Genomic DNA, 11,550 nt, shown 5'->3' on the forward strand with positions numbered 1-11,550 from the left:
TCTAGTGGATAATAGAGCCCTCTCTTGTTACTTTTGTATTTTAACTCCTTGTCAATTCGCGAATGTAGATAAAGAGAAGACTATTTTCATATCAACATCCCCTTCCCCCAGCAATATCAACATCCCCTTCCCCCAGCAATCTTTTCATCATTGGAGATAACTCTGTGGTGTTTCTAATCATATTTTCCAAAAACAAAACTACATCAGCAAATGTGAATTTCCAGAATTTCATTAGGGAAACAATGTTTACTTCATTTGTTTTTTAAGAAGTCTTTTGATATACAAGATAGTATATTTGTATACGAAAAAATAAAATTTTACTAGGATGATGTCTATTAACAGAACATGCTGCATTAGTAAAATTCCCTGGGCTATCATTTTTAGTGAGAATTATTAGGGAAGAACTATTTTGTAGTATCTGATTATTATATGATAATCCATCATTTCGAAAGCAATTATAATGATTTTGATTATATATTTCTAATTTGTTACCGATCACTATTATTTTTATTGAAAAGATATTCTTACATTAAATGTCAAATTTATTTTTAATTCACATATGCTATTAACATAAAATGATACTTTTCATTCTTGTACATTTTACAATTATGTATATTTCTACATAGCTATAATTATACTAAATATATTTTTGCTTATTTTTGTCTTCACTTTTAACATTTGTCATGAATAGTGTTCAGTGTTTCTACAATTTTTAAAAATTATTATAATTTTAATGCATGCTTAGTAGCTTGTAGTACTGATATGCCATAATTTATTAAGCTGTTTTCGTAAATTTAGTCATGTACATTGCATCATAATTTTTACTGATTTATATAACACTACAGAGGATTTTGATGCTTCTGTTTTTGCTTTTAAGAATTCCTTCTCTTTTTTGAGAAGAAACAACAGTAACTTTATACGTCTTTCATCTGTAGGAAATTATGTTCAAATACACTGAAAAACTACAGAACATCTAATTGACAAAATAGCAGACAATACCACTCAAGAATTTTCAATTTATAAAATGTGTCTCACTGTGTCCTTTTACCAGCACTCTTCCTTTTACCCTTCCTTGGAAGTAACTGAAGTTATAGACTACACCATCTTATGTGAATGCTTTCTATTTGAAACATTCAAAATCTATTTTTGTTTTTTAAAGCCGAGTTCATGTATAAACATTAGTACACAGTACAGACTTCTATGACAGCTGTTAGTCTGCGTCAGTTTAACTCCCCCCAAAGAATTTATCAGCAGAGCTAATACTTCGCGAATTTACTTCCTTTGCACTCTGTCACAAGTGAACTTGATTCCTTTTTGTTTCCTCCTTTCTCTGCCTTCAAGTCCTCTTCTACTTCTTGTAGTTCATACTCATGTTCCAGTGTGTGCTCCTCAAAAAAATGCACTACCATCATCCAGGTCATCTTCACTCATTCTACCCAACAGGTCATTCTTGGGGGAGATGGCATCATCCACGAGGGGCTTTGCTTTCTTCTTTCTCTTTTTCATTTAACTTAGTCAACTGTCTCTGCTCTTTTTTCAGACACACTGGGCTCAAACTTTCAAGTCTTTTCTCTTTCTTCATTTTTGTATTCCATTATTTACTTGTGGCGTGCCTCCTGATTGATTCTACACAGGTTTGAGAGCAAAGCAAATTTCATGACATCCAGCCATGATGGACTGTTCAGTCTTAAGTTTCCTGAAATCATTTTGTGTACAGTCTATTTTTTAATCAGGGGGTCCAAAATTATCAATTGCCATAACCAATCAATCACTGCTACAGCAGCATTTTCTTTGCCTTAAACAAACACTCTAGGTGGTACATTCCTTAAGGTCTGCTGGGTTATCCTGTGTTTATCATTAACAATAGCCAAGATTTAGAAACAACCCAAATGCCCATCAACAGAGGAATGGATAAGAAAAGTGTGGTACATGTACACAATGGAATATTATTTAGCCATGAGAAAGGAGCATGTCCTTTATTGGTGACAACATGGATGGAACTTGAGCACCTAAGGTTAAGTGAGATAAGTCAGACAGAAAGACAAGTACTGTATGTGGAATCTAAAAAAGTTAAACCTGTAAAAAACAGAGAGTAAAATGCTGGTTACCACGGGGATGAGAAGGGGGTAAGACTGATGATGTTTAAGCGTACAAACTTGTAATGTAGTAAGTAAGCCATAGAGATCAAATGCACCGTATAATGAATATAGACAATAATACTGTATTATAATTATGTAATGTGATAAATATTGCTACATCGGCAATATTACAATATATATCAAAGTAACATGCTGTAGCCCTTAATCTTAAACAATGTTACATGTCAAATTTATTCAATAAAAAAGATGCCTCATATATGCAGTGCATTCCTGTAACATGGCTTCTGTCTGTTTAGCAGAAAGAGTTGTCTTCCAATATACTCAGCCTACTGAGAATTCTTGGAAAGCTCCATGTTCAGGTCATAGATCTCTTAGTTCACTTCACAGGTGCACAGCAATTCTGTCAGTGCTTTATAAAGAAGGCCATTCAGTGCCCTTAGGCACACGTGATTTTCCTTCTTGGTTTTCTTTGAGGCATTCTTCATTAGGAATTCCAACTTGGGTGGTTTGTAAGTAGAGTGAGATCCAGAGGAAGGATTTTCATACCACTTTGTTCCCCCTGAGGCAAATTTCTTGAGCAAGTTCTTGTTGCCATGGGATACAGAGAAGCCCAGTGTTGCAGTGCCCAAAGCCTTGCTCAGGGTGCCCTAGCACTGCTGGTAGGTGCCTACATGGCTGCCTAGCACGCCACCTCCTCGCTGCCATCTACGTGCTGCCTGGGCTAGGGCCAGGCTGCTGGAGGCAGCTGTAGGAGTGAGAGGCACACAGGATGTGGAGTGGATGAAGCATAGGTAGAAGAATTATTTCTTGAGAATAAAGCCTTAGGAGTGGAATTACTAAGTCAATTTTAACATAATAACGGCTCTTGCTACAAAGGTTTTACCAATTAAATTAGCCAACAGAAATAAATTGCTACATCAGTTTCATTTCATTCTTGTCAAAATTAGGCACTGTTACTTTTCTAGCTGTTGCTACTTTAGTTTTTGTAGTTCACTCAATATAAATTTACTGAGCTTCTTTTATATGCCAGGCACTATGCTAGGTGCTAGGAATAGAAATATGAATAAGACTCTGTGTCTGCCCTGGAATAAGTTATGGTCTACTGAAAAAGACAGGTATGAAAATAAACTTACAAAAATTACTGTTATGAGAGTATGACGAAAGTACGATGTGACCACCATAGATAAAGCAATTAACTTCGCTTATGGTAGGTAGGAAAGATTTCATACTAAGGAAACACTATTTGATTTGGGTCTTGAAGGTAGAATGTGCCAGCAAAGAAGGGGAACTTCTTTAAATAACCATCAGAAGGAATACTAAATCAAAGGCATATAGTTACAGGAAATTATATAACAGGAGTATAGGGTACATACAGGAGAGTAGCAGTGGACTTTTGAGACTGTAGACATTGTTTGAAGACAGAGTGTGAAGGCCTGTGATAAATTAAAGAGATTTATTTCAATCTGTGGAAAATGGAGAAACCACAAAGTTTTTAATCAGGGATGTAAAGACAATATTATTATTATTATTATTATTATTGTTATAATTTTTGGTGAGGAAGATGAGCCCTGAGCTAACATCTGTTGCTAATCCTCCTCTTTTTGCTGAGGAAGATTGGCCCTGGGCTAACATCCATGCCCATCCTCCTCCACTTTACACATGGGACGCCTGCCACAGCATGGCTTGATAAGCGGTACGTAGGTCCACGCCCGGGATCCGAACCTGTGAACCCCAGGCCGCCGAAGTGGAGCACGCAAACTCAACCACTATGCCACGGGGCCGGCCCCTAGGATGATATTATTTTATTAGAAATATGCAATGTCCTCAATATGAAAGATGAGCTGGGGAGGAAAAAGACTGGTTTGAGGAAGATGATGAGTGCTCCCAAATAAGTCAAAAATGAGGATTGAGAGAAAAGACCAGATTAGAGATATTGGTCATATAGAATCAAAAAGATTTTGTGATCTATTGGATTTGGGATTGGAAGCAGATATTACTGCAGTTTCTGGCTTGGAAGCCTGAATGAATAGGGATGCCATGAACTGAGACCAAGAATAGTATAGGTGGGGGACTTATGATTCCAAATATAATGGAGTAGCTTGTAACAGACTAATGTTCCTGCTATGAAAGAATAGGAAACGGGATACAATACAAAACCATCTGTTTAAAAGCGTCAGAATGCTGCTGAGGCAACTTGAGGGGAGAAAAGGAACCTCAGAGAGGTAAGCAAGCATTCTGTGAGTCACTTTTTCCTCAGGGCATTTTTAAAATCTTGCTGTAAAGAAAAAGGCTGAAAATCTGAACTGAGGGATATAGCTAAGAGGTAGAGAAGCTGAACAAAGTTTCAGGCAATCTTACAGGGCTGGAGAGAGAAAAATTAGAGTTCAGGGATTCCAAGTCAGCCAGAACTTGAGGGGCCCAGAATAGTGAGAGAAGGTTAAGAATAGAGAAGTGAATCTAACACTCTAGGATTTCCTTTTTAGATATTTGTTGAATTCTTAAACTATGCAAAGTCAGAGGCTAAGAAACTAAACAGAAAACCTCTGAAAAGCAGAATGAAGTTTTTGATATTCTTAGAGAACTGAAGTGACCAAAAGTAGTTCAGGACTTGTCAAGGAGGAAGCCCCCTAGTAAACACTCTGGACTTTCACCTGGGACCCCTGGAGGACTGTTCTGTAGGAATGGAAGTAAAATAGAGGTAGTCTAAACTTTATAAAAACTGCCACCCAGTTTCAAGGCGGCTCAGTTCCTAATTTGATTAACATGATTTACCCCCACTTTATCTGCCTACTGGTATATTATGTGAATTTTCTCTGGAAAAATAAAATAGGAACCAGAGCCTCTATAATTCTTTATTCCCAATATCTGGTATTCAACCAAAAATTACTAGGTCTGCCAAGAAACAGGATGAAGAGAAAAAATGATAGAAACAGATTCATGAATGTCCCCATTTTTGGAGTTGTCAGACATGGACATGAAAATAATGGTGGTTAATATGTTTAAGAATATAGAGGACAAGATGGAGATTTTTATCAGAGAGGAGGAACCATAAAAAGAATAAAATGGTAATTTTAGATCTGAAAAATGCAAAAATTAAATAGATAGGTTTATTAACAGATTAGATTCAACAGAATATAGGATTAATAAAATAGAAGATAGAGTCAAATGAAATATGCAGGCTGAAACACAGAGAGAAAAAGGATGAAACATATTGAAAAGAGCATAAGAGATGTATGGGACATAGTAAAAATGACTAATATACTTGCAACTGGAATCCTAGAAAGGAAAGAGAAAACAAGTCAGAAGCAATATTTGAGGAAATAATGGCTAAGAATTTTCCAAAATCAACAGAAGGTATCAAGAGACAGATTTAATAACCTCTATGAACCCCAAGCAGATGAATTGGAAAGAAAACCACACTTAGACATATACCACAGTGAAATTGCTAAAAATAAGAGCAAAGAGAAAGACATTAAAACATCCAGGAAAAAATTATCTTCAAATGAGAAATCATAATACTGACAAGTGACTTAAAAGAAATAATGGAAGCCAGAATACAGTAAAATGAAATAATTAAAGTGTTAAAAGAAAATAATGGTCAAGCTAGAATCCTATATTCAGCAAATATATCCTTAAAATATGAGGAAAAATACATTTTTAGATAAACAAAAAGTCATGTCATTCATTTTCAAATGCTTCTCACTAAAAGAAATAGCAAAGAAATTTCTTCTGGTAAAATGGAAATGATCTTAGATAAAAATATGGAATGCAGTTAAAAAAAAAGAATAGAAAGTGTAAGTAGGTGGGTAAATATAAATGAATATTGATTGTAGAGAACAATAATAATGTCTTTTAAAAAATAATTCTGCTTGCTGGCAGGGAACTGAAACCCACTACTCGGGGATCAGCAGGAACTGAGCCTGGTGCATGGGATAAGCATGTGATAAGAAGAGTTGTTTGTGAGCCTAGTCTGGAGGGGAACTTGCAGATAGGTCACTTGAGGCCCTCCAAGTTTTCCCCAGACATCAGGGCAGCACGTGATATTGGTCCTTTATTTTAGGCCTTATGCTATGATTGACCTCTTGGTGCCTTCATATCAGTTTAAATTGTGGTGATGACTAAGACTTTGGGGAGTAGGCTAAGTGCCTCCCTAGGAAGTTAGGTAGGCACTTGACCAGGAGAGAAAGGGCCACAATGTAAGGTGGTCATCAAAAAATGAACGCGATGGCCAATAAAAGCAGTTGAGGGCCGTGTGTGGCATTGGTGTAGGGAGTGCATGTCCCAGAGGCGGTAAATTTAAACTAATCCACTGGGGCCTAGAGGACAGGTAGAAGTTCCACTGAAGTCCTTCTTCAAGAGCACAGCATTGTGTGCTCTGAAGATCAAAATGAGTGCCTTGGACATGATGCATAATCTGTGGAATCTCACAGGAAATAAGGAATATCCTGATGAGCGCTTGTATTATGGCCTCAGTATTTGTAGAGGCATCTGTTACCTTGATTTATATTTTGGATATCTGTGAGGCAAGAAATTTCCAGAGTTCTTTAGTCCAAACAGTTTGAAATAGATGTATCAGTTTCCTAGGGATGCCATAACAAAGTACCACAAACTGGATGGCTTAAAACAATGGAAATTATTCTCTCACAGATCTAGAGGTTGGAAGTCTGAAATCGAGGTGCTGGCTGGGCTGTGTTATCTCTGAAACCTCCAGAGGGGGAACCTTCCTTGCCTCTTCCAACTCTGGTAGCTCTAGGCATTCCTTGCTTGTGGCAGCATTAACTCCAGTCTCTGCCCCTATCTTCACATTGCATTCTCCCTGTGTCTCTGTGTCTCTACATGGCTGTCTTCTTGTGAGGACACCAGTCATATTGGAGTAGAAGCCTACCCTACTCCACTAGGACTTGGTCTTAACTAATTACTTCTACAATGATCTTATTTCCCAAAAAAGTCACATTCTAAATTGCTAGGGGTTAGGATGTCAACATAGCTTTTCTAGAGGACACAATTCAACCCATAATAGAGGGCAACTCTTAGGCAATGTCCCAAAGGTTTTTAAAAATGTGTAGATGGGTCCAGTTGTTGGCAAGGGCTTCAGTGATAAGATGACTGCTTGAAATTCAATCAAGTGTGCTGACTCTGGGTTCTGTCTTTTATCAGGAACACACTGGTTAAAAAATAAAAACCAGCTCTTCTCTACTGAGCTCCATCATGTATAATGGTGGCCATGCCTTCTGTAAAGTGTATTGCTGCTGACTCAGTTGATCCCAAGGGGCTTTTCAGGTAACCAAGGAGTCTGGAAGAGAGGTGAACTCCTGTAGCGCCATGGCAAGGGACTGAGGACAGGGGAGGCCACCCCCTCCTGCAGTTGGGATATTCTGGAGGCCCAGGTTTGGCTCCATCCTGTAGTAAGGAGGCCTCAATAGCCATGCCAGTCTTGCAGGTTGCTGCCTCCATGACTCAAGACCTAATGGACAGCTGAACATGGAGGGTCACAGGATCAAGGTCTATGAGATCTTCTTTATCCAGGAGAACCAAGTAATTGTGGCCGGTATTTGCTGCTATAATGATGTATAGTGCAGGGCTGGAGAGAGCAGTTTCTTGCATCAGAAGCCCAAGGGAAACTCATGAAGCATAAAAGGAGGTTGCTAAAGCCTCTGCAGTGAGCCTCTACAGTGCCCTCTGAAGGCACTAATGGGAATGCATATTATACTGCAATTTGGACAGATTCTAATGCCTTTTGTTGGAGGAGGCGTCATTTAAGGTGGGATGATTTGCAAGTAACACTATAAATGGGCTTAAGTTAAATTTGTAAATAAGGAATATGTTGCCTCCAGATCCCAAAAAGGCCTAAAAGATATTTGGCTTGTAATTAATACTGTAGATGCTGAGAGGGTAAATAAACTGTTTCCTGATGGTGGCAGCCCTTGGATCGCTGAATTTTCAGGAATTTGATGGATGGAGTCAGTCATTTCAATAAAATTGTATATAGGGACCCTAATAGATGTGACCATAGATTAGGTTGCAGTAATCCACTGTGAGGTGCTGTTCAATCTTTCCAGATTTCTGAACAGGACAAATTGGGATGTTAAATGGAGAAGCAATGAGGATAATCACTCCTTCACTAATTAGGTCTTATGTAAGTTTCAATCCTTGAAGGCCCTCTTGTAATTTACTTTGGGCCATATTAGCTATTGTAACTCTGGGGTGAGGTGTCAATTGGGGTCCCAATTTGTGAAGCAAATTTGTGGGTGCCAAAGATTTAATTTTAGTTTATTACTTATTGGGTCAGAGTGTTCATGCCGACTATGGGATATTTTTGGGGCAATGGGCTTTATGACCATGGGACTTTAGGCAAGACAATAATTCTGATACTTAAGATGAGGCATAGCTATTTGTCCTCTATTTTATATGCAGATACTCCCCTAACGTTATTAGGGGATACCAGATTTAAATTTAGTGGAATCCTCTGGTATAACAGAATGTGAGCCCCAGCATTGATTAAGGTCATGAAGGTTTGCCAATTAGTGCATTTCAGCAGATGTTAAAGTTAATTCAGAACCTGTGTTTTAGAGGCACAAAAGCCATTCAGTGCTCTCTTATCTTTCTTATGGATAAATTACTTTAGTAAATTTTAGATTGCCAGTTGGGTGAAACTGTGGATCTTTGTTTCAGATTTTCTTTTGTTTGCTTCCTCTGTATCCAGGTTTCTTTCTTTTCTCTCTTTAGTTCTGTGATACAGTAAGAAAAGTATATTTGGGGGCTGGCCTAGTGGCGTAGTGGTTAAGTTCGTAGTTTCAGATCCGGGCGCGGACCGACGCACTGCTCGTCAAGCCATGCTGTGGTGGCATCCCATATACAAAATAGAGGAAGATGGGCACAAATGTTAGCCCAGGGCCAATATTCCTCAGCAAAAAGAGGAGGATTGGCATCAGATATTACCTCAGGGCTAATCTTCCTCTCACACACACAAAAAATAAATGTATATTTGGTCGTTGTCCCTGGTTCCTGGCACACAGCTCCTAAAATCCTTGGAATCTTCAGAGTGATAAAAGGGTCTTTTGATGCTAATGAGATGACTGCTGGTTGGGGGCTCCTCGATAGCTTCAGGATCGGGGCTGGTTGCCAGAAAGAACAAGACGTGATTAGGGAGTTGGAAATTTGAGCCCCACCCCATGACCTCTAGGAAGTGGAGAGGGGCTGGAGGTTGAGTGAATCACCAATGGCCAAATATTTAATCGATCATGCCTACACAATAAAACCTCCATAAAAACCCCTAATCGACAGGGTTTGGAAAGCTTCTAAGTTGGTGAACATATCAAGGTGCTGGGAAGGTGACAGGCCTGGGGAGGGAATGGAAACTCTGTGCCTCTTCCCTCATACCTTGTCCTATGCATCTTTTCCATTTTGCTGTTTTTGAGTTGTGTTCTTTATAATAAACTGGTGATAGTAAGTAAAATGTTTTCTTGAGTCTTGTGAGCCATTCTAGCAAATTATTAATCTTGAGGAGGAGGTTGTGGGAACCTCTGATTTACTTCCGGTTGGTCAGAAGTACAGATGACAACCTAGGACTTGCAGCTGGCATCTGAAGCAGGAGAAGTCTTATGGGACTGAGCCCTTAACTTGTGGGGTCTGCGCTAACTCTGGGTAGTGTCAGAATTGAATTGAACTGTAGGACACACAGTTGATGTCAGGATTGGTTGGTGTGGGAAAAAATCCTCACACATTTGGTGTCACGAGTATTGGGAAGTAAAAACGGTGCCCCTTCCTTCCTTCCTTCCTTCCTTCCTTCCTTCCTCCCTCCCTCCCTCCCCCTCGTCCTCCTCTTCCTCCCTTTCTTTCTTTCTTCTTTCCTCCCTCCCTCCCTCATTTCCCCCCTCCCTCCCAGATGTGGGAGCCCAGTGGCCTGCCTCGTAGGTGGCCACCTCTTCTTCCAGGGAGTGCCAGTCAGTCTCTCTAGAGTTGGGGTCCATATCCAGTAAGTTAATTTTGTCTGTGGTCTGGATGGGACCATCAAACCCCATGATTACAAGATTAGCCGTTTGGCCTGCTGGCAAGCAGTAATGCCAAGCAAAACTCAGGCACATTATCTAGGTGGTTTGCATAGGGGAGCAATTAAGTACCATATGCTCCTTCACCTTTTCTTTTCTCATCAGTGCCTAGACCATGGGCCACCATAGATGTACACCTCAATACCCTTGGGGATCAGGAGAATGAGTGTGACAACAGCAAGGGAAGCAGTGCTGCAAGAGACAGGCAAGGATGCTACCTTTGCCTGAACAATAATGACTATTAGTCAACCAGGGTGCCATGCTTAATGCTCCCTGGGATAGTGGTCTTCTTTCTTTCTGAAAACCTCACAAAAGGCCTTTCCCAGGCCCATCCCAGGGGTGCACAATCACAAATAACATCTATATGGCTGCCCCAAACTGCCAGTGGTGGTCACCAGGCTTGACACAGTGACCAGAGAGTTCTAAGCAGGACTCAAGCACCAACCAATTATGGCACTATGTTGTCATTGCCTTTGTAGGTAGGAGCCTCAGAGACCACCTACCAAACACCTGCCAAATCTGATGGCATGACATACTGGTTTATAGTTAGCTAACAACAATTCTTATCTTGGGGACAAGAGCATTTTAGGGTAGAAAGAGATGGCAACACCTGGCAAAGACATCATAGTGCCATATAGGCCAAAGCACAAGCCCTCCAGCAATCTGTGGTCCACCCCAGGCAGCCTTTGCTGTATCATGGAACAAGTTAGCTAGCCAAGAGCAGTTAGTTAAAGCTGACCAGGTGTCCTCAGTCATGGTTGGGCCATTCTGTTCATGATGTCAATTGTTTGAATCACCTCTGATTCACCCAACTGGTGAGGGAGATTCCTACCCTAGGGTTATGGGGATAGCCAAACATATGGTACTCAACACTGAAAAGATGAGATTAATAGCAGTTTATTAGTCACATATATTTATAGCCCAAGAGGGGAGGCCACTTCACATGTGCAGGGCCACCTGAGAGTTGCACTCGGGAACAGAGAGAACAAGCAGAGGTTCTGGGAAGCAGGCTTTGTAGGAACCAGAGAGTGGGGTGCCCCCTGGCTCCTGCAGGAAGATGTGGTTGGCTTGCTTGAATAATTCTGTCGGCTGGCAGGGAACTGAAACCTGCTACTCGGGAATAAGCAAGAACTGCACCTGGTCTGTTTCATAAGGAGCATCATTTGACTTGGGGATCTTATCTGCAGGAGGCTAGTAGGGAGAGGAACTTTCAGTTAGGCCACTCAAGGCCATCCCAGTTTCCCGCAGATGTCAAGGCAGCAAGTGATATTGGGCCTTAATTTTAGGCCTTACACCACACTGGACAACATAGTTAACAACGTTGACCTAGTTGACATAGAATACTGTACCCAACAACAGAATAGACATTTTTTTCCAAGTATACTTGGAATATTTATCAAAAT

The 11,550-nt window shown here is 40.1% G+C and overlaps 1 pseudogene; it reads right to left on the bottom strand.

The window, feature by feature from the left end:
• Positions 1–1,559: 1,559 nt before the first annotated feature.
• On the bottom strand, positions 1,560–10,120 carry LOC147911854 (putative ribosome-binding factor A, mitochondrial pseudogene; annotated as a pseudogene).
• Positions 10,121–11,550: the final 1,430 nt, after the last annotated feature.

Source organism: Ceratotherium simum, chromosome X (genome assembly GCF_057802395.1).
Source record: "Ceratotherium simum simum isolate JZ-2026a chromosome X, ASM5780239v1, whole genome shotgun sequence".
Lineage (NCBI taxonomy): Eukaryota > Metazoa > Chordata > Mammalia > Perissodactyla > Rhinocerotidae > Ceratotherium > Ceratotherium simum.